The sequence below is a fragment of the Anser anser genome (assembly GCF_964211835.1).
Source record: "Anser anser genome assembly, chromosome: 6".
Classification (NCBI taxonomy): domain Eukaryota; kingdom Metazoa; phylum Chordata; class Aves; order Anseriformes; family Anatidae; genus Anser; species Anser anser.
In genome coordinates, this window is record NC_139726.1 from 25115085 (window position 1) to 25138689 (window position 23605).

Genomic DNA, 23605 nt, shown 5'->3' on the forward strand with positions numbered 1-23605 from the left:
CATGCATTTCCAAATTCTAGGAACAAGTGCCTTTGCAGCCAAACAAAACAAAACAAACAAACAAAAAAAAAGGCACTCAGAAGACACTATCTTAGTTGCAGAAAAACGTGGGAAAGGAAACTGCTCGTGCAAGTATGACTGGCGATAACAAGGAGGCTGTCACTGACAGAGTGATTTTTCAGCTTAAGAACAAAGTTGCATAAAAACACCATAGAGATATCCCAAATACTCAAGTTTTAGTTTTCCTCAAGCATGCCTGTAGCAGTACAGTATCTTACAGGAATACATGGGGCAAAGTTCATGGCTTGCTAGCCTGCATGTTACCAGCATGCTACAAGCTCTCACTTTAGTGCAGTATTAGTGCACCTGTAAGCATCACAAAGTATGGAAATTTCATTGAGTGCTGTTTGCAACAGCATCTGGAGGTAACTGGAACCTCAACAGCTGTGGATACAGGTAATACGCACACTACCAGAAGCATGTTTTGCAGTAAGACAAAGTGCTGTTAAAATACTATTAACAGTGACTAGTGAACTTAGTATTGTGTAACATTTTTATAATAATATTTTCCACCTAAGCAAGTTTGTTTTTTGATAAAAAATTATAGAACAAGAACACAAAAAGTAAAAACTTAGTGAGTGAGCATGGTATTTCCCTTATGCATAACAAACAATGGAATTTCTGTTTCACGAAGTGACAGTGCTGCGAACCCAGCAAGTGACACAAAAATTTATAATTCTGACTCACTGGATGCACCCCATGAAACTCAGTATTTGGCCAAGCAGGCCCCTCTGGACTCCATTACTGGCATTCCCATTTATTTTGTCACACGGCTTACTGATGCAGGGAAGCAGCTGTCTCTAACCCAACCAGACGCCATCAGCTCCCAACCCATTGTTAATGCTCCCAATGCTCGGGCACATTGCAGTGAAGTTCTGGAGTCTCTTGCTGCCTCTCCCCTTCTACTTCCTGGGATTCTTGAGTCCTAGAAGGCCTCACCATAAAGACCCCATTTACACAAAATCTCTTTAGCACACTATTTCATAATCTATTTAAGTTGCAAGTTCCCCAGGGTAGCATCTGCCTCTATGTTTTGTACTGGCAGCATAAGCCCCAGCTTGCTGGATCCTGAGGCATTACTATATTAGCACAGTAGTGAAGCTATCATCAGTTGGAGTTTTGTCACAAACTTTGGAAAAATCAGGATTTCATTCTTACTGATAAAAAAAAGAGACAGATGACAATTCCTGCCTTTTTTTTTTTTTTTTTTTACATACAACTTCCAAATCACTATCACACCCACAAGATATTTTTTTAATCACTCTGTCGTGTCCAGCACAGGGGAGATGCTGCCAAATTGCTTATCAGAATTAGTTCATGCAGTGAAATAGACACAATGAATGCTGTAGCTTTGTTTGATTCCCATTTAATAGCTTTAAATCACACCATTTGGTATTAATTTCCCTCCCTTGTTTTATGTAGTTTGTGACTGTTCATATTTACTTCTGTGCACTCAGCTTCAGAATTTCATACAAATGAAAAAAAGCGATGCTGAACATATGTTGATGGTTCAGTATATATGCGCTTTTATTCCACCTTGGCTTGCAGCACTGCACAGTTATCTCTGCAATATTTCTATTTCCAGTGAGTCAAAGTGCAAGAATTACTAAACCTTGTTTTAACCTTCCGCTTATGTACCTTGAAGTATTTATCCTCCTTCCTGATGCAATCCGGAACACAAAAGGTCAGCTGTGCATATTATATTGCAAGGCTTCTGGTATTTCCTTCCTTTGAAGGTGTAGGTTAAAAGAAAACAAACCTAAGCCACAATGACAGCTCAAATACAGAACTCTTCATTTACTTTCCCTTAGCCTGCAAGACTGAAAAGAGCAGTCAACTCCAGCAAAATAAAGAGCACAAAATCTTTTAAAGCAAGAGATAGTCAGACCTGTTTGTAGGTACCACAAACCAAAATGAATGCCTTTTGTGGCATGTTGCGAACAACAATGATCCCCTGCCACACAAACCCTTTAAACTCCACCTAACTGCCAGCCACAGCACAAGCAATAGTAGAATTACTGTTATTCGTTCAAGTCTGAATAAGACTATATACTTGCATGAAAATGTAATAGTATTAGTCTTGTATTTTAGTAAAATAGGCAACAAGGCAGTAGGGAAGCTTCAGAAGCTTAATCCTTTGTTGATACATTAAGACATGACAAATTTTCAACTGTTTCTATCATCTTCCACAGAATCAATAACTTGATTGTGGAATAATATCCCCCTTTTTTTTTATATACTCCATCGTTAGTTAGAGCAATAAAAGACTTGCTTTAGTTTTAGCCAACCTTCCAGAGTAACCAAAATTCCAGTGTAAGCCACACTCTGCGTTTTAGTCAGTTTACTGGAAACTGTCCTATAAAAGCACTTTGTTACTCATCACATTCTGAACTCTTCTCCCCCCACCTCATGCCTAAGCAGCTTTCTTCAGCACCAGCCACAACTGCAAATGCTCCACTAAGGTGCCCTATCCTGTGATTATGCTCCTGCATCTGATGGGACAACCACAGCTACATCAGTTAAGAGATGCACGTAAAAAGGAAGCTTAAGGCTTACCCCTTGAACAAAGGCTTTCCAGGTTCACCGAAGCCTTGTGCCCCATTCTGTAAAGCATAGGTATGCCAGCTACCTGCAACTATTTGAAACAGAGATACCCCAGGAAAGCACCATGGGAACTGGATCTGAGTTTCATCAGCAGGGTGGACTCGTGAAAAGGGGAAAGGCCATCTTCACTTGCTGCTCAAAACAAGGGCAGGTTAGTGAAGAACATGTTTGGGCACAGCACAAAGGGCAGTCCTCTGAGTGACAGTAGATTCAAATTGCTTTTGAAGGCATGCTCTCCAAACCCTTTGCTCGTATCTGATCTAAAAAAAAAAATATTCATATTTCAAAGTTTTAGAATACACCTTTGTAATTTTCACTGCCTTAAATGCACTCATTTGTACCAGAGCTACGTTTTTGCTACCCCCACCTCCAAGTTGTGTCTAAACTGAATAATATTCAATTCCACCTAATCTCACGTATTTGTTTCCAGATATCGCATACTTAAATCAACTGCTGCTAGCTTGTATAACCCCTTCTGTGTTTGTCTATATTCCACTGCACCTGAGACTTCAGCAGAGTTGATTACTTAATTGTGAAGTAAAAGATGATTTAGTATTACAGCTGGGAGGAATAGAGTTACTTGGTCACAGACTAATGAGTACCCTGACTTTTACAGTTTGCATTTGGTTTCATGCTAAATGTGTTTTGTCATCTTCTGTAGTAAGGTCTTGAACTCTGGAAAGAAGATAGATTACTCTGTGAATTTGTTAACGCCACTAGCATATTTTGATATCCTCCCTCCCTCTTCCTCTCCTCCCCCTTCAGTGGCCTGCTTAAGATTTTTTGCCTTCTTCACTATAATCATTTATTTTCTTTTTAAAATGCATTTTAGTGTCTGTGTATTATAATCCTTGTATTTAGAGTATGTAGGCACAAATTCTTTAGGAAGCTGAAAATATCTCTAGCTCATTCCTGTCATAATCACTAATTTTCTGGTTTCTTCTATGTACCTCTGAATTATCAGAGAACTATTTTTCCCTAGAGGATGAACTTGAAAGTTAAATAGCTCTTTCCTCCTATTACACCAAGATGGAAGCGGTAGCACCTGGACATTGAAGACAATTTCTGGTATTAAATATAACCTCCAGAAGCACCTGTTGCCATCATACTTAAAAATCTATGCTCCCCAAATATTATTTGAAGCCCTTTACTGAGAACAGAAAGGGGTCTCTGAACACCTTACAATCAAGGCAGGTGAGGCCTGCTGAAGGACTTCAGCAGGTTTCAGTTGAAGCTAAGGGCTTCATCCGTACTGCTGTTTCATCCCCTGTAATTTCTAGAGATCTTTCATTGGCTCCACAATGTCTAGTGCTGTAGAGCAACCTGAGAGAAGCACTGCCTTTTGAAGCCTCCTTAAATGAAATGTATCACTCAAAACCATAGATAGGTGCTAAAATTTACTGGGTCGCTTTTGCTTGTTTCTGCAGTCAGCCACCCACACCAAAACCCAGCTACCAGCAACCTGCTATGCAGCCAGTTTCCTTTATGTTTCTAGCCATTGCAGCAGTGGCTATGCTACATGCCCAGAGGAGAAAAAAAAACACCTGCATATACTTTCTTTTTAGTTGATTGAATACAGTGTGACATCTTCATATTCAACCATCCAGGGGCCTGCTTTTCATCACAGACATTTAGAAGCTTCTGCACATTGTCAGTCCACACCTCTGATGTATTTAGCTGTCCTCAATGCCTTTGTGTGATGAAGTATTTCAATGCTACTGTGAAATAATATCCTTATCAAAGCGAGCTAAAATTTTGGTATGTAGGGTGAACCTTTGGATACAAGTGCTTCCAGCTAGGTAGATGAGCTCTGATCTTAGGCAAAATATAAAACAATTAGACTGACCAGAGGTGAAATTTGTGCTTTGATTTACAGTGTATTATCTCCTTTACTGGCTCACATAAATAGCTACCTGAGGAGTTGGTAAACTATAAAATAACACCTTGTTGAATTTTTCAGTTTTCAGAAGACTCCCCATTCAACTTTTTCCAGGCAAATGGATTGTAGGCTGCTCATTTAAAGCATTCAGCACTCATTGTTGGCAGATCAGGCGGAAATTATTCTGGAATTTTAACTCTTAAAGCTTGGATTTTATCCCAAGTGCCTTCACAAACTAACCCATTCTCTGGGCTATTTCAGTGCATGTTCTTTTTTATTGCTAAATATTGACTTATATTTAACATCTCCACCCAAATACCATCAGGTGGTCACATACATCTGGTTCAACTCACCTGTTAAGAGCAGCACATAGAAGATTCACGTATTCAGAAATAAAACTCTGCTTCCCAATGCTTGTAAGAGTTAACTTGTACTTAAAGACTTTAGCACAGACCCAACACTGTAGTCTTCCACTCCTGTTGCTACATCAAGCACATACTGCTTTTCACTACTGTCTTATCCCATTTCCTCCAGTCCATGCTGACCTTTTAGATGAGCCATGGTGCCTTTGCACCACTACTGAGAGACACTCCATGTACTTTTGTGAACAAAGCCTAGAGCATGGCCATGCCCAGGATCCATGCTCAGATAACCATTTAGTTCCTAAACAGTTGGAAATCACATGGAGTATACTCCCATATGAAGTTTTACACCCACAGGAATAATACAAAGAAAAAAAAAATCTTTAAAATAGAGTTCAAGCCCAGAAATTGTCAGGGTCAATTTTCAGAAGTGCTGAGAACAGCAGACTGAAAAAATTGTCTGGCATAACACTACACCAAACAACTATGAACACTGTAATAGCGGTTTCTTAAAAAGAAGTTCATATTCTGTCCATCCAGATGATAGATCCTGTTCAACTTTCAAGGTTCTCTACATAGCTATTTTTAGATTATAAGCCACTGATCATTACTTGATTACCCATTACCACGTAATGGAATTAGGAAAATAACACTGAGCATTTAATAATACATAAAATAGATTAGCAATTAAATGCATGATTGTTCTATTGACTTGTTTTCAGCAAGTCTTTGAGAGTTTTAAAAAGTAACTGCATAACAGCTGTTTATAGTATTCATTTTGCCTTTTTCAAAGCAGTGTTGTATTTTATTATCAAATAGGAGGAACCTGAAATTTATCATTTATCATTGACACTACAAAAATACAATACAATCAAATAGATTGGATGTATATCTTTATGTTTGAATACTCAAAATCTGGCAAAGCACTGCTTATTATATTTACCAGCAACCATAATACAGTGATGAGCTGTGCTAGTACTGTCAGTCCTCACAAATATCACCAAAACAGACTGAAACTAAACCACACAATTCTTGTGCATTGCTTTTATTTAACTTCCATTTAACAGTAAATGCAGCATATGAAATGATCCTGTAAAATGCTTCTCTTATTAAAAACATTAAACTATTGAGGAAGTTCAGCTTATATTTTTACTGCGCAGAGTAAATGAGCCTACACATACCTCTGGTATTCCATAAATTCAGTACATAAAACCCTTAAAGGTTGAAACCAGGTGTTCAAACCTGAAAGAATTATATACAGCTATATCAGTTAGATATATTCACTCTAGCACATGAAATGTCTTAAATAATTTATAGTCACTGCATTATACAAGTTGATTTTTTCACACTTGCATGTTCAGTGCTTTTAAGTGCCACATTTATTTTTTATTTATTTGAGGGGGGGGAGGTATCCTTGTTTTATAGCTGTTTTTCCATGTATTGGTTCACATAGCTGCATAGTTCCTTCTGTAAAATTAGAGTTAAAACTTAAGAGTACAAACTCACCAAAAAAAGTACACACTAAATAACTCCCACTGTTGAATAAATCCCACTGTCACAGCTTAATTATTTGATCAAGCTTGATAAATACTGGAGGGCTGGCAGAAGCCTGAGCTCTGTCATATACTCTTCCTATAGGAATTTTTTCTTATGCCACTGTCATGGGCTGTATTATGGATAATATCAGTAGATGTGCCAGCTCTAACAGGGACCTTCTTATGCTTTCAGCTGCCTTTAGCCATTTATTACTACTATCCAGGGAAGGAAAATATGGGTGCTCATCTTAGCCATGCTAAATAACAGGGGCAGTGAAAACATATCTTGGCTTAAACCTTGGTCCCACTGGAAACAGAAGTAAGACTTACTGCAACAAGGTCAGGTGCTTACCCTACCCCACTACCCTCGTTCCTGCTATACAGGAGTAGATGTCAATAGGCTTGAATGATTCACAGGACAAGTGACAGCAAGAACATGAACAGAATGACAGTACATCCACCTCAATAAAGTAAGTATTTGTTCCATGTCAGCAACAGAAAGCCCATGCTCAGGGGAAAGAGACCATATGTTTATATCACCATGTCTGAAATGACCCTTTTATTTCCACAAAAACATTTACGTTTGTCATGGGAAGTGTCATGTGCCACTGAAATTGCCTCCACACCTCGTGACACTTCCCTACAACATCAGTAGAGAAAAAAAAGGACAAATGGAACAGAGTCTTTGGCCCTTGCAACCAGCCATATTGAGTCATACGCCAGTGAGAAGTACTTCCCTGTAGTCACATAACTTCACTTCAGACTACATTTAGCATAAAAGTGCAGATCAACATTACCAAAGAGAAAGTTAACAAAGAACATCCCTCAGCTGAAAGCACTCAACAATCTTTTAATAAAGCACCTTTTACTGGAAGGAAACAGACAGTTGTGCAATTCACAAAGTTAGAAAGAACGATGAAAGCCAAGTAACTGTCTAGCAATTACACATGGTTTACTGTAGAAGTTAGTTAACGTACACACATTTGCAAATTCATGGTAATTTAGGAAGGATTTCGGAAGGGCAATGCAAAGGAAAAGCTCGGAAAACATGGTTAGCCTGGCAATTACAAGTCCCATTTGTCCAAATAGAAAAATATGAAAACAAGTTTTAGGAAAATGAATTAGAAAACTATCAAATCGAAGACAAAGAAAAAGGTTTAAAAAAGGAGAAATATCTGAACAGGGATGCACACGTTACAACTGGACTGTGGCTTAATGCTAAGCTAAAGCCCTCCCTTTCTATAAGGCTAATATTAAAACAAAAACAAATCAGGAAGCTAATCTCTTTTGCAAGTCCATTGAATAAGGTGTCTATAAACTCAGCTGTTCCAATGCATTTAAATTAATGGGATTATTATTCATTTTGACTGAATAGTGAATGAGCAGGTTCAAAAAGTAACTTGCTGGACAGAGCTGAATGCAGCTTCAATTTTTTCGTGCATCTCAATGCCTAATAAAAAATGAATTCCGCTTTAATTTGAAATTATCACATTATGTTCTATAAACACTAAAAAGATGTTCCAGTCGGTGGTAGAAGAGTCATCTTCCTTTCCACTACTCTTTTTTCTTTTCTTCCCTGGTAGGTAAGGTAATAAACACCTTTAGAGAATGGATGTTTAAGACTAGCCTTTTATCTCCAGTCCCAGTACAAGGATACACTGCCATTTTCTCCTAGCTACAAAGCCTTTCTTGCTACAAGGACATGGTCACTACTGTTCATAGGAGGATTTATCAAAAGAATATTATGTAATTACTAAACAGTAAACATACAGGCTAAGGCTATCAACATTCATCCTTGCTGTTACACTTGTCTTTGTTAATAAAATGTTATATAAATTGGTTCATAAAGACAATCTTTCCCACAGGATAAGGATCAGGAATGTTGGTTTTCTTCCCTTTATTCTGTTAGTGCAAAAGAAACATTTTTCCACTGGGCTGTTTACTAATTATGAACAATTACTCATTAGTCTGAGAGCTTATACTACGGGATTTTGAAACATTATAATTAGGAAAAACTGAGCATAACATTGAATTGTTTGATTTTAATTTTTTTTTTATTTATTTTTCTGCATTTGCCAGTGTTCTCCATAGTTTCTTGGTTTTGAATTGGATGCAATTCAACGTGACTGGAGAAAAAGCAACTAATGCCAGGCTTAGGTCAGGTCCAATTTCGTTTTAAAGATGTTGGATCATCATATTTTATTCCAAACCAAAAATATGTTTGAGCTGGAACAGAACCAGAATGACAGTCTGGGAGAGAGCTATTTCACAGTTTAAGAACCCTATTCATCAATAACTGATGAAGAAACACTTAAAGGGATTTGTGGCACTGTGTGAAATGGTTAGAATGAAGTGCAATGAGCGCTCATTGCATAAGTGTACATTACAATGACATTTATCAAGGTATGGTAGATGGCATGGCCTTAAATACACAGGTCTGAAGAGGAACAGTATGGGTTAGCAAGGTGAGTCTGAGAAGGTTTGAAAGTTCAGATTAGATAAGAATCCTGAGACTGACGTTTTAGGCATAATTAGACCTCAAGTACTTCATGAGTCAGATTTATGACAAGTCATTCAGCAATAGGTTTATTAAAATCCAATTGAAGCCACGTGTTTTTCTTTCAGCAGTTCAGCAACATGCAATGGACCAAACTGGGTACCAAAATCCTATCTGTGAAGAGAGCATTCACATTGCCCTTGTATCGCACCTACCTAGGACCAGGAAACAAGGTAAGTGCTCAGCATTTCAGCAATTACACCACAATCCTATTTTAGGAGGTTCAGCTCCCTCGTCAAAACACTGCATCTTGTCAGACAAGCACATTAAGTTATAGGAAAGAACATAAAATAAGCTGTAACATGATTTCAGTTCACCAGATGGTGGTATTAAGGTACTGTGTAAGCACTAAACTGTGTTTGAGTGATGTTTGTCTGCCTCAATGTATTTCTCTAAGTGCTGGATGTATCAGGAATAAGAACTGCTCCATTTCGTCTTCTTAGTTTCTCACAGTGAAAATCATTTTCCAAAGTCTGCTGCGTATAGCAGGGATCATCAGCTTCTAAGGCAACATGCCATATGGCTCTCCCAATTTGGAGGTTAACTGAAGCAGAACAAGAGGATACTCTCTCAGAGAGACAAGATACTTAAGTCATCTTTTCAGGGGCATTTATCTCCCACCTGATACTGTGGCTACAACTTCAGCTTCTGTGCTCTGTTCAGTCTCCTCATAACCCCCGTTTGAGTTGTGTCTTGGTCTGCACAATACCTCACGAAGTCTCACAGATGCACTCTGAATCTTGTCTTTAGTTTCTATTCCTCCTAATGAGCACATATCACCATATTTTACTTTTTTTTTTAATGTAGTACACTATGCAAGTATGAAAGAAAAACATGTGGCTTCAATTGGATTTTAATATACCACCCTTTTCTGCTCTATAATGTTTTATTTCAATATAGGTTTATAACTTAAATGTATGCAAGACAATAGTGAACCCCATTCCATCAAAGACATTCCTGCAACTGAAAAGCAACAAAAAACATATATATTTGAGAAGATACTGAGATATGGAGAAGCCTCATCTGCTCCCAAGCTTCCTAGGGATTAGGATTAATATCTCTACGCCCACTCAAGAACAATCTCCTGTCTTCCCCAATTCCAAAAACATACACCACAACCACGTACTGTCAGATGTTTCGTGAGGAAAACATCTAAGTACAAAGATGAAGATTTCTTTCAGAAATGGTTCAAGTTTTCAGTCCTGTGAGCACCAGTCTTGATAACATCTAAACCCAATGCACTGTTAACTGGGTAGCCACTGAATCCTGAAGAAAAGCACTTCATGTTTCAGGTCTAGGTCTTAATTGCTAAACCATATGGGGCTGCAAACTAACAGCATCAGCACTAAGTATTGTACGATAAAGCACCAGTGAAAGGAGACTCATTTCACATGTGAATCAGAAAAAACAAACAAAAAAACTGATCACTGGGGAGGGCAGTCAGAAAAGAAAACATTATGGTTTCATTTCTATTTCATATCACAAACATGTAGCTATTCAGCAATTACTTGGCAATTGCCAGACAAAGGCAAGCTTTATGTTCTCTTGAAGAAAACACAGTAATTATGCCAAGTTGCCTGAGACACTACAGTAGCTTGTAATGATTAGGCTTTATAATAATGAATCATCACAGACAGTAGTACTAATCAGTCATAACCCCTAACTTAAAAGGTATTATTCATGCAGTCCTGTATTAATAGATTGCCTACATAGTTTCCATACCATCATTTAAATTTTTTTTTTTTTTTAAAATGTATACTTATATACTCAGCCCACGAGGTCTTCTGCCTGGATCTGATTCACAATTAAATCAAACTTTACTGGATCTCCATCAAGAAAGAATACAGCCAAAGACTATTAGAATATAGGTCTTCATGCTTTGAAAGCCCGAGATCTGAAAGATGCAGACATGAAGTCATTTTTCAAAGGACTAAAAGCTGGATTGGTCTCTAGTCTATAAAGTACAAAGGCTGCATATATTATATAAGATTGCCTCTCATTACAGAAGGCACCATAAATCTTGAAGTAGTACAGAACTACAGAGAATCAAAGAACTGAAGAGAAGGAATTTCTCCTAATATACTTGTACTGTGAAGAGTGACTTTGTTTAAAGGGCAAAGCTACATTCCATGATCTCCACATTTCAGTAGTGCCATCAAAATTGCTCCAGGAGCAGGAAAGCAGCTCTATTAACTGCTCTTTCAAACTCCAAGGAACTTGAAATTCAAACTGGTTCTGACCTGCAAAAATCTTCATAAACATCAATAAAAAAGCACATGAAGTCATATCACATTTATGCACCTTTCAATCCTGTGGTCAGGAGCCACAGGAAGCACAGAACCAGTGAGGATTTGAAGAGAATACCAGACAGCTGGCCTTCACTAAAACCTGATCATCTTTCACAGTTGACACCTGGGCCCCAAGACAGTACACACTTCAATACCTGGGTCAGATTCACAGAGCTGACAGGTGTACGTAACACTTGACTGTTCAGAGTGATGCAAGAGTGATCAGAAATGCAGAATAAAGCAGTACCACCTCTGGGCAGTCACTTTAAAACACAAAAAGCAGTTTAAGGGTTCCTTTATTCTTCCTTCATCAGAGCTCAATCAAGTTTGGCATGGCTGGCTCTAAGCACTCACAGATGTTTCTACATAGTAGAAAGATGGTAGATAAGACTGAGCTTTAGTGTTAGTGTTTGCAGTTTTACATTAACCTCTTGAGTGACATTTTCCTAAACTGGGCATGCTGCACAATCCTCTACCTTTGATGTAGACTTAACCACTTTAAAAGAAATGATTCTGTTTTATGTTTTATGATGTGCAAGGATGATTATAGTAGGCTGCGAATTGTTAGGTGTCTGTCCTCAGTTCTATGCTCAAATGTTTAAACATTGAGACAGATTTTTGAATTCTTCCATAAGTAGTTCATATTAATAAATCCAGATGAAAGCCCTGGCTTTCTCTATCATATAGGATGATTACACAGTGTCTGAGTTTGTATGAACTAATAAGACATACATTTCTGAAATATTAACAATTATTCCATCATGCTCTGAGATTTTAAGGGCATTTCAGTTTCCCTGTTGAATTTATTTGAGGGTTGATAAAGCATCTCCTCTGCATGCATTTGTCACAAACTGCAAAAAAGGAAACCTTCCGTTTCCAAGAAAGACTGCACAGACCTTCCCATGGTCCCACTCGACTGACTGCCAGGGCTGGCTCAGCCCCTCACAACCTGGGCAGCTGCATGCCTGCACGGCCTGTGGCAGCACCGCCTGCGGCTTGAGGCAGTGCCCAGCAAGCTGCAGCACAACATCCAGTGGGGTCCCATCACCTACAGCAAATCACAAGCAGGACACCCGAGGAGGTTTACTTCAAAGCTGTATGTTTCTTCTCTGTAGTGAACTAGAGTTGCCCAGAGCAGCTGAAAAGCTTCCATTCTGGTATGGAGTTTTGCACCATTGCATGCTTCAAGTCACAAAGGCTTTATACATTTTAATACATCATTCTGAGCAGATAGTTTTTATAGAAGGAGCACACCGACAGGCATCTTTTTAATTCATGTGCACATACACAGCAACACTCCCAAACTGAACCACAGTTTTAGGTCTATGAAGTCAGTGGTTTTACACCATTTTGGATGCCCAATTTGACTCTAGGTTTTTGTTGCATGGAATGCCGAATCTACATCATTCTGCTTCTGGTTCTAGGACTTCTATTATTAGTTCATGCATGTTTAGTTTTGGTTTGTTACAACACTAATCCTGAACACAAGTTTCTGTTTGTTTTTAACACTTATTGCAGTAACTTCTAACAGAACTCCTTTAGTTCATAAACAGAATGAACACCCCTGATGGAGTTACAACTTAAAGTAATTAAAATTAGACCAAGTGCTAGTTCTCCCTGAGATTTGAAAGTACGCATTTCAAACTTGGCAATTACTAATAATAAATCCATAATTCTCATTTTTCTAGTGCATGAAATATTTCTGTGGAGTAATGCTATTTTTGTGTTACCCATTAAAAACAGAGGCAAAGTAGATAGAAATGACAGTGGCTTAATATTGTCTAAGTCTATTTGATGACAGGCTTATATTTTCCAGTAAGAAATTGTTTGGATTCAGTCAAAGGTGAGAAAAGCATTTAGGAATTGAGTAAATATTAGCTGTTTAAAAAGAAAAGCAAAAATAAGAACCCATAGTATGTCAGGTCTTTCTCTCAGGTCTTGTACAATACCATTTCCTGGCATTCAAAGAAAAAAAAATGAAAATTTTAGTCTGAAAATTTAAGGCAGTGACTTATACATCAAAAAGCCTTTTTTCTTGAGTTCTGCTTACCCAGGTCTCCCTAGCTGATAATATTTCATCCTGAGCAGACACCATCAAACTTTGTATTTAGAGAAACAAAGCAAAGTAAAATATAGAGTATTATAAAGTAACAAGGTGAGACAATATTTTTGCTCCAGGAAGCATAACCTAAAAAATTACAAGGGAACAGGAGACTCAAAAATAACTATAACTTAAGAGGCAACCCCAGACAGCTGTGGGAGGGACAGGAAAGGGGAATCTACTATTTATACTTTTTATGATTGAATGTTTTCAACATTCTCCTAGAGAGCAATAATGGTTAATCTCCCATTTTAAGAATATTCTGAACAACATCTATTTCTGTTAGAAACATTGTGAAGGATTTAGTGTGCATATTTGTTAATGAATGTATTAATGGGTTAATGGACTATGATGGGAAATTTGCAGTCAGACCAGATTCATGTGCTTATATTATTTCAGTAGAATTCTTGCCACCCTCACCCTGCTTTGGAAAGGTTTTCGTAAGACATTTACTAAGACTGCTACGGATGCATTATATCTGTAACATTACACCTTGTTCTTGCAGCCCGTCAGCCATACCCCAGCAGCATCAACCCACACAAGGAACAATGCAGAGTTGCCAGGTTCACTCTGGACATTACCTTCACTGCACAATGCCAGCTTAGGCCAATGTCTTCAGTATATCAAGCCAAACTAAAAACCTTTTACATCTCTTACAGGTGAGGAGTAACTCACTCAGCCAATCCATTGAGCACGGTTAGTTCTTGTTAGTCTCATCTATGAAATCCTCCTCCCTGATGGCTTTAAAGTGTTATTTTCATCTGCTACCCATTCAATTAAGCCAATGGGTTAGGAACTATTTACCAAACTATAGAACTGCTCTACACATAGTAGTCAAGCTTTCTTACTGCTATATGTTGTTGCTCCAACAGGGAGAGAAACCAACACTTTCAAGAAACTATATCTTCTCCTTACAGAAGAGACATGCAGAGAAACTTGGACAGAAAGTGTGGAAATGCAGAGTAAAGATGCACACAGCATCCCAGGGCAGCCCTCTGCACCCACACTGAAGCGGGTAACAGCCAGAAGTAACTATCCACAAACAAACAGTTCAGCTGCACTCCTGGGGAGAGATGTAGCTGCAGAACAGCAGGGCGATTACACGAGGAAGCTTAGCAGTGCTGTGAAGTATCATCAGTGGAACAGCGATCTCATGGGGAAGAGACAGGAAGGGGAAAAACCCTCTGTGTATGATTAGAAATTATTTTTTTTTTTTTAACATTTTCAGAAATCTATATACATCTCATTGCAATACTGTATTGCATAAACTATATCTGTCACAGACTGCAGAAAGGGTTTTTGTTTGTTTGTTTGTTTTAAATCAGAGAGACTGCCAGAACTCAAGTGGCTGATGGATGCAATGTCCAGGATTAATGACAGGTAAGAGCACAGCATTTTGCAGCAGAGAACACGAGACGGACAAAGATGCAAAGAAGAACAAGATTTACAGAGTTCAGCAGATGTGGTGTTACTTCTAGTGATGGGATAAAGGACTTAATTAGAGGGAAGTTCTGTGCAGTTTAAAAGTTAAAAACCTACATTTTGCAGATGTACTGGGGCAGTCCCAGGAACCAGAGTTACCCAGAGTTAAGATTCTGTGGACAAGTAAGTAAACTTGCTTATTTCTCCTTTTCATATGTATGCACTTGCAATTTGATCACACGTCTTATTAAAAAGGAGGAAAGCCAAATAAATCTGTCTTGACCTCTTAATCTGACAAAATACAGATGGAGTGCACTTCAGGACCTGTATAACTAAGGAAGGAAAAGTTTGTTTGCAAATCCCACAGGGTAGGAGAAAAAGTCCATCACTGAGCAGGGTCTCAATTTTTATGTATCCTTTGGCAATATACTGCAGTGACTGCATCTGATGCAAGAGGTGTCAGGTGAGATGAGCTAACAAACAGGTTTTCTGTTTGGTCAATACATGCAAGGTCTCATAAACAACATTACTGAAGTGAAAAAAACCTTTTGTCCACATCTCTAGAACCAGCCAGAAGTTCAAACACAAAAGAGTAGCTGCTGTTTTGGAAAAAAGAGAATGCCCAAGTACACTATTGCAAGATAAAGTTTTCCTAGTACATGAATAATATTCATGTGTGCAGACCAGATGTAGAGAAGACACGTGCTGTCTCCTTGTACTGAAGCGGCACATGCAACTTGCTAGAAAAGACAGACATCGGGATGCATAGGTGCAAGGCCCTGATGTACAGAGTAGCTTCAGCAAACAGTATTTGTGGTAGGACAGCCAGAGGCTGAGAGAAATTTTTAAGTTCAAATTGGGATATCAGTAAAAAAAATAAATAAAAATAAAGCCAACAAAAATGATTAATTGTTCATATCTGCAAATACAAACATTGTTTCTACCAAACAACGAGTGAGCAAATAGAAATAAGCTGTCAAAACTACACCCACAGAGACAATTTCAAGGACAGGCTGTATGCAGAATACTTACACACTTGCAGCAAGGAAAAAAATCACTTCAGACAGTGTGTTTCTTCTGATATGCACATACCCCAGCTGAACATAAGCTAAATTTCACTTGGGTGAGATGTGGATTCAGCTGATGCCCCTCTCCCCAGTGAGGATTCACCAGCTCTTAACTAATGAACCTCTACCCAGTGCCTGATGGAGCTGTAAAATAAAGGCGTAGTGCAGCATTTTGCAGGGACAGGATCAGGGTTTTGTTCCAGAAGGGCGCATACAGCTTGGGAGAGAAGAGCCAGGAGCTGAGAAAGAATAGAGATAATGGAGTTTGTTGGAAAGAAACCTGCCATGCAAATCTACAGCCATTAGAGAAAAAAAAAAAAGTGATGTTAATCTGGTTCATCCGTGTCATGTCCCCCCGCCCCCCCCCCCCCCCCCCAAATCTCCATGCACAGAGGTCTGGAAATGAGCTCACAGCAGCCCTTGTATTTGAAGCATATAATTTGTCACTTAGCATACATAGCTTACATATTTCCATACTAGAACAATCTGCCAGTATTTCTTCAGGACAGAGGCAAGAATATCCTCATGAAAGCTTGTTTCCCATACACAAAGTGATCTCAGTAAGAACGATGCTGACAAGGTGAGAAACAATAAGCAATTTTAATGAGAAAAGCAGCAAACTATTTTTATTATTATTATTTATACAATAATTGCATGGCCCAGAGCTATACAAAAGCTGAAGATCATCCTGTGGATGGCGCATCAGCCTTCACAGACTTGGCATCAACTTCTATTTCATTTCCCATGTCAGTCCCAGGCCTGAGAACACAGGTGCTAGCGAGACCTTCCCCAACAGTGGTGTCCAGGACACCCCCCCGATTTGGAGCTGCAGGAGCAGAGGATCCTGTCTCTAAGACCCTTCCCCTACCTCGTTATTTTTACCAGGTCCTGCCCATCTGCAAGTGCTGGGCTCCCTCTGCCAAGACACACACAGACACTGTTGTGAATCAGCTTCAAACAGAATGCAACATTGCCTGCAATAAGCATTAGAACAGCAGTAGGAGCGCTCTGTTAAATCTACTGATGCAATACCAGCTGCAAAAGGGAGCAGCAAACAATATATGCTTCTCAGCAGAACAATACTACACTGAGACAGGTGGGTTTTTTGTACTCCAATGATTTGTTCTGCATGTCAGAGAAATGTAAAGCCTTTTTGTATGTCAGTTCTTTCTCCAATGCAGGAAATATATTTAGTTATAAGACCTTCAGTTGTTAGTAATATAGAAATTGCCTTGGTGTTATGGACAACAGACCATCTTACATATAGCTTTTAAGTGCCACTTATTTAAATAACATTATCCTCTATTAAGATAGTGATCAAGTTTCATACTGTGCAATTTCTGGCATGGGGAGAACATACCACTTTATTTACCATAGACCAAAATTAACAAAAAAGTTTCAGGCCTGTAAGATTTTATATATAAGAGTGCAAAACAGTTCTGCTTGAAAAAGCAGGTCCAGAGAAATGGTAGTTCATTGAGTATTCGTTATAGCAACTCCCTCTCTAGTTTTCTCAATTTAGAAATAAATCACAGAATGAGTGATTGAGGTGCAGTTTTCTAACCACCAGACTTGTAACTTTACAACCAGATCTTCTCTTCCCACCCTTCCAATGCAACCAATACAGAGGACAGTATGCTTACACAATTTTTGAAAATAAGATTGTCTTTCTTAAGCACTACATGCACTGCCATCAACAGTCAGCAACATTTTTTTTTTTTTTTAAATAGGCAGGCTTACATGGCTAAAAATAACAATGTGGGGAGAGCAGCAATATACACTTCCTCTGTGCACTCATATTTGATCCTCAGAGAATGAAAAAGATCTATGTACAGTCTAGGCAAGTTTTGGACATTCCAGAAACCTACCTATTTGTACATAAGTTGTTTGCACATTCTTGGTTATGAATCACCACTAAAAAAGATGCATAATACGCAGTGCCACACAAATCATGGGAAAAAAAGAAGGAATTTCTATTGTTGCCATCTATTCTCTTTTCTATGACTTATTGCTCTAACTAGGCTAGTGTTTCTTCTTTGATGTTGGTAAATATTTGAGTAAAACTTTTCTCCCATGAGCATTCAGTTAACCATTAGTTATGTTTAATCAAGACTGCATGACTATTCACCACCAGAAAAAGATGGGTTACAACAGCATGAGGAGTTTAACCTAGTTGGTTTTTTTTTGTTTGTTTTTTTGTTTTCAAAAAGAAAAGTAAATCAGTGTAGAATTAATACAGCCCCAGGATGGAAAAGTAGGAAGTGAAACAAAAAGACTCCTGATAGACCTGATATTAAGACAAGTAAAATCAAAGGCAGAAAGTGACATATACCTGCATCGGTGAGTAAAACGTAAGGAGAAAATATTTTGCCTAAATACACAAGAAAATCAGCTAACTGCTAAGATTTGGTTACCTATGTCATCATTCTTAGATGAGTCCGGATGGTTCTAAAATGAAACAAAAACCCTAAAAAAATAGTACAGTATCAGTTTATTTGTCCACCTATCTCTGAAGTGGTCTCCCCCTTGCCCACAGATGAGTTAAATCATGTGCTGCCTTCTTTCAAACTGTGGGCTCTGCATAGCTACTAGCAGCCATAACACTAGCTTAAATGGAAGCAGCTGTGAGATTCAGAAGAGGCCATTTGACTAAGATTCAATTATTAGTGCCATGTGATGACTGATGGGTCAGAGCTACCTACTCCAACTCGGATTAATATCCTCTCTGCAAAGGAGCTGAACTGCAGACCTCTGATGTGAGCACTTCTTGTTTAGTGAAACAGTCAATCTGAAACAAAGATGACTAATCAAAAAAAGCACTTCTCTGTATGCATTGCTTAGATAGTAAAATTCATAGAAAGCATATTTATGGCACAGAATCCAACACGGCCCTCCTCCTCAGAAGGAAAAAATGTCTTGCCTTGGCCTGGGGATGAATTCTGACACAAATTTTTGCCCCTAATTTTAATTGCACATTAATAGGTGGCAAAGACAAGGGTGAAGGGATACGAAAGAAAGCTAAGGGAAGTGTGAAGCGCCTCAAAATTAAAAAGGGCTTTCAAAACAGACTGAGCATACCTCTTTCCTTTGGACAAAGTACAAGTAGGCTCCCATTAGTGGCATCGCTCTCCAATCACACAGCCTAAAGAAAGTTCAAGATAGAAAGTACTGCTAGGCAGGTAGATTTTGCTTAACACAGACAGTTTTAACTTAACACAGTCTTACACTACAAACAAAGCTGAAACATGCAACTAAAATGAGGATCAAGAGGCAGAGAGAGGGCCCTAAGAGTTAATTGTTATAATCAAGGGCAATACTAACAGAAAGGATTTTTGCTTCTAGAAATGTAAACTCAAGATTAGAGAACAATTTGTGTTAAAATAGATCATCTAATATCTAAATCCATTGCCTGTCTATTCAGAGTTGGAATGCATGTATCACAAAGGCCAATCTGGTGTTTCAGAGGCAGGTTTATTTGGTCTTAACAGCTTTAGCCATCGATCTTGTTAAATTGATAAACATCAAATGCTAATCAATTTAAAAATAATCACAGGAAAAAAAATATATCCTGAATTAATATGGCATAAGATCTATAAAGTATCACATAAAATCATATTCCACTCCACCCAACTTCTTTTTACTGCACAGGCCTTACTTCCCAATTCAGGGACTAGAATACACAGAGGACTGGTAAAGAAATACAGATTGGCAATGGCAAAGCAGCTTTCTATCAGGAGGCTGCCAGTTACCTTCTGCCCAATCAGCAGAGGTCCTCCTCCCTGGCCACGGCAGCCAGCCAGCTGTCCTGCTCTGCTGCTTACCAGATGCATTTTCACAGAGAAGCTAACACTGCCGGGGACAGAGGCACCCCTGCACCAGGGCACAGGGTTGCCCTCTCACAGGCTGACAGCTGCCCTGAGACCCAGCTGCAGCACAGGAGGACTGTGACAGTATCTTCACCTTGCTGGCTTGCAAAAACACGCAGCAAGCTTCAACTGTGCTACCTCATTTTGCAGCACTCCAGAGCGCTTCTGGTGAGGTTTTGAGGAACTCAAAGCAGATCACAAGAAGGCAGTAAGGTTGCCTTGCTGTTGGGGGCTTTGCTTTGCTCTTCGCCATAATCACTGATAGTGTTCAGCATTTAGGTTGCTCTGCCTTGTGCAGAGCCGTGCTGAGATTACACTCTAAGCTGTTTTCTGGGAGGCTGAAGGCTATGAGCCCCAAGGTGGCTGCACAGACCAGCTGCTTGCCAGAAACAGAAACCTTGGAAAGCCAAGGGGGGAATGTAATTTAATACTGCTCCTCTAACAAGAACACTCTGACCCAAGATACGAAGCAGAAATTACTGAAGTGCACTCACAGAACTGTGGACAGGCACTGCGCTGTAATGAGCAACAACACTCACCAAGCTGGATACAAGCAACATGTCATTCAAAGGAGCGCTCAGACGGGGCACAGGCAAGCAGAAAGAGACACCAAGCTCAAGGAACTACCTAATACCAGCCTTGCAGGAAAAAAAGACTTTAGCGAGAGAAACGAGGCTTTTTCTATCAAGAGTATTATTGTTAAACTCCCCGGGAACACCCAACCTTCACAAAAATAGGGTTTTTTTTGCATCTTCATATCCTGGACATGCTAGAGTTAGATGGATCTTGGCAAGTCCTATATCTTTTATACTTTTATGATGCTTTAAAGCTTATTGCCATATTATATCAAGTATTGCTTGGTACCTTCAAGGTCATAAAATGCCAGGCAACGGAAGTTACACCCAATCATCTGTACGGTTACAGATTTGTTTTTAGGACAGCAACAAAGACACCAAGAAAGAAAAAAAATTGCATTGTCTAATGGTGAAACTCCCACATACCTCAAGGTCTGGAAGGTAGCCTACAGCATGAGAAATACATCAGAAACTCAGGAATTTCAGTTCTCCAGGCAAGATATTTCACCATCATTTAAGCCAGGAGCAGCATGTTGGACTAAGTTATAAGATTTTGTGAAGAAAAACACTTTCTGGAGGAGAAATCTCAAACTAAGAACAGCCAGAGGAGTGCTTAGGGTGCTCACCCCATACCCTTTGCTTCTCCAGGCAGGAGCAATCCCATTCTTATCTTTCATTTCTTTTCCTTGTGCTGCCCAGCACTCCAGAAACAAGCTGGAAAGGGAGATGGCTTGGTGTTTTAGGAAGATGCTCAAATTTCTGCAAATTGCTCCTGACATTTGGGGTGTTGGTGGCAGCTTCCAGGTGTTGGAAAATGCGAACGGGAGAATTAAATTAGTTCTTCACTCAGAATAGCTATTGTCTGCAGCACCCTTCCTAACCTGAGCTACAGACTACACCAATCACTAAGTTTGGGGTCTAGAAAGTTTGAAAACACATGCTAAAATTACAAAATCACTGTGTGAAACCACCCTCCACCAAGCAGCCAAAAAGCCTAGGCTGAGTCTGCAGGACTATCTAAGCTGTGTCTGTCACAGCTTGGCAAGTTTCTCTGCAGTTAGTTGTTTGAGAAGGGTCCAAAGAGGCTGCCTGATCACTGGTCCTGGACACCACCACACAGCACGATGTCTCCACATCTGGCACTATTTACCATTGCTCTCCTTATCTGGCAGGGAAAGGAGGGGGGAGCAGGGACTGGTGTGCTGCCAGCACTGTGGCTGGCTGATGCACAGATGGGGCACAGTCCTGTCCTCTTCACAGCCACTGGTTCCAGCTGAGAGCTGCGCTGGAACAGTTTTACATGCTGGTTTACCCAACCCTGCAATAGCTCTACTTGACATCAGAGTTACATTTCAACACTTCATTTTGTTATCAGTGTTGCATTGCTTCCATGAGCACATCATTTAAAGCAGCCAAAGCCAGCATGACTTTTAAAAAAGTTAATCAGAAAGGCAAAAACCCCAAACCAAAACACTCAAGTGGAGAGCCTTATAAACATAAGTAGTGTATAGCTCTATCACCTCAAAATACAGCTTCTTTTGCTGTCCCAGGACAGAAACAGCAGAACCTAGGAGAATTCTGTCAATGCTCCTATTTGACTTCATAGAAGAAAGACTGATGCTCAACACAATAAAGCAGTTGAACTTTTTTTAAGCACACACTTTGTCCAATGAAATGCTTTCTGGAACAAGATGGATTTTGTTGGAGGGTGGAAACAGACTTTTTTGAGGTACGAAAAGGTAGACGACGACTAGCTTGCTCAGGAAAGAAATCTTTCAGTCTAGACAGTATTGAGTGACAGAGCATCCTGGGGTAAAGCAGTACTAGAGCAATGGTTTCTTTCTTTCTAGTCAAGAAAGTGAAAGAGGGGGAGGCATCAAGAACTTGTTGATATACTTGTGATTTTAGCACTCAGACTTTTCACTTTCATACCTGGACCATTGTCTCTCTCTAGGAAGAGGCCAAAATAAAATTATTTCTGATCTCCACTCTTACTGAGTTTTCTGTGCCAATCAGTGACAAATAAAAGGCCTCAACATCCCCAAGTTCTTTCAGAGTCCACCCAAAAACAAATATTAAGCTATACTCCCTATGAAAGCCTATTAATTACCTTACTCAGACTCTACCTATAAAATCCTAGGGTCATAAGGTTAAGTTATATACTTTTCTTCAAAGGCAGCTTTCAAGAACTCTGCAAGTGTTTTATAAGTTTTACGTCTTATGAGATCGCTTCTTGGTTTCCTCTGCTCCAAAGTACACACACAGCTCAGGCCAAATTTGAAGGCCTCATTTGAAACCTAGCTATCCCCTTGACTTCAGATGAGGATATAGCCCAGATCAAAACTGGCTCTACTCCCATGCTTTCTGAATGAGGAAGACAAAGAAGTGATCTCATCAGGGTATTAGAGATCCCTTGCAGGATAAGCAGTCACATACAGAACAGTCCATATCTGCAAGAAAAAAAAAAAACAGTATGCATTAAACCACACCCTATACAAATTCACAGAAGTGGGACAATATCCTCTTTCCAGTGAAAACGGCAGTAAACTCAAGTGGTACAAATAGCCTAATACAGTTTTAAAGTAAGTGTTACTTAAGTTTGGTGATACTGAGACAAATTGTTTCTGAGAAGCACTGGACCGTCTCAGTTGCCTCAGTTTATCCACAGAAGTCATGATAACTGGGTATGTTAAAGCCAGTCTGGGCTAAGCGTACATTTTTCTCCAGGCAGACCTTGAGTCTTCAGCCTTGACAGGATTTCTAAGAACTTCTTTAGCATCAGCTTTAGCATTCTTTTAACAAAAGACACACTTCAAAATTATAAACCCCTCAGTCTGTAGTTCTGAAAGCCAGGTGTGGAAATACATCAAAAGCAAAGCATTCATACTGCGCCCCATTTCATAAATTAGCTTCCTGGTTAGCACCATTTCAACATTGCTGAGCGCTTCTCCAAGGAGCTTTGCAGATTACAAGGAAACATAACAAAAGAGCACTCAAGTTACCCTCATTGCACGCTTAACAACTAACTTTACATGCTCTGCTACTTCTGAACAGCCCTCCTGTCCATGCAAAGGGTTTTCTTTGCCTGAAAGATTCAAGTAACCTGTAACATTTAGCAAAAGAGTCAGTCTCCTAGTTGTGTAACCTGAAACTGTAGAACAGCTACTTAGGGAAGCCTGTGCAGAGACAAAACACAGCCTCAGAGAAAAATCTAATAGCAATAATGCATAGTATAGTGAATGAGCACAATTTGAAACCAATTAGCTTTATGACAGTTTTGGTAAGCATA

The 23605-nt window shown here is 39.3% G+C and overlaps 1 long non-coding RNA gene across 2 annotated transcripts in view; it reads right to left on the bottom strand.

Moving 5' to 3' along the window:
• The window catches only part of LOC310901596, a 176220-nt gene that overhangs the window by 143200 nt on the left and 9415 nt on the right, over positions 1–23605 (bottom strand). For both annotated transcript variants that reach the window (XR_014585927.1, XR_014585928.1), the window contains exon 3: positions 18954–19017. This is a non-coding gene — a long non-coding RNA (uncharacterized lncRNA). The remainder of the gene's footprint in view (positions 1–18953; positions 19018–23605) is intronic.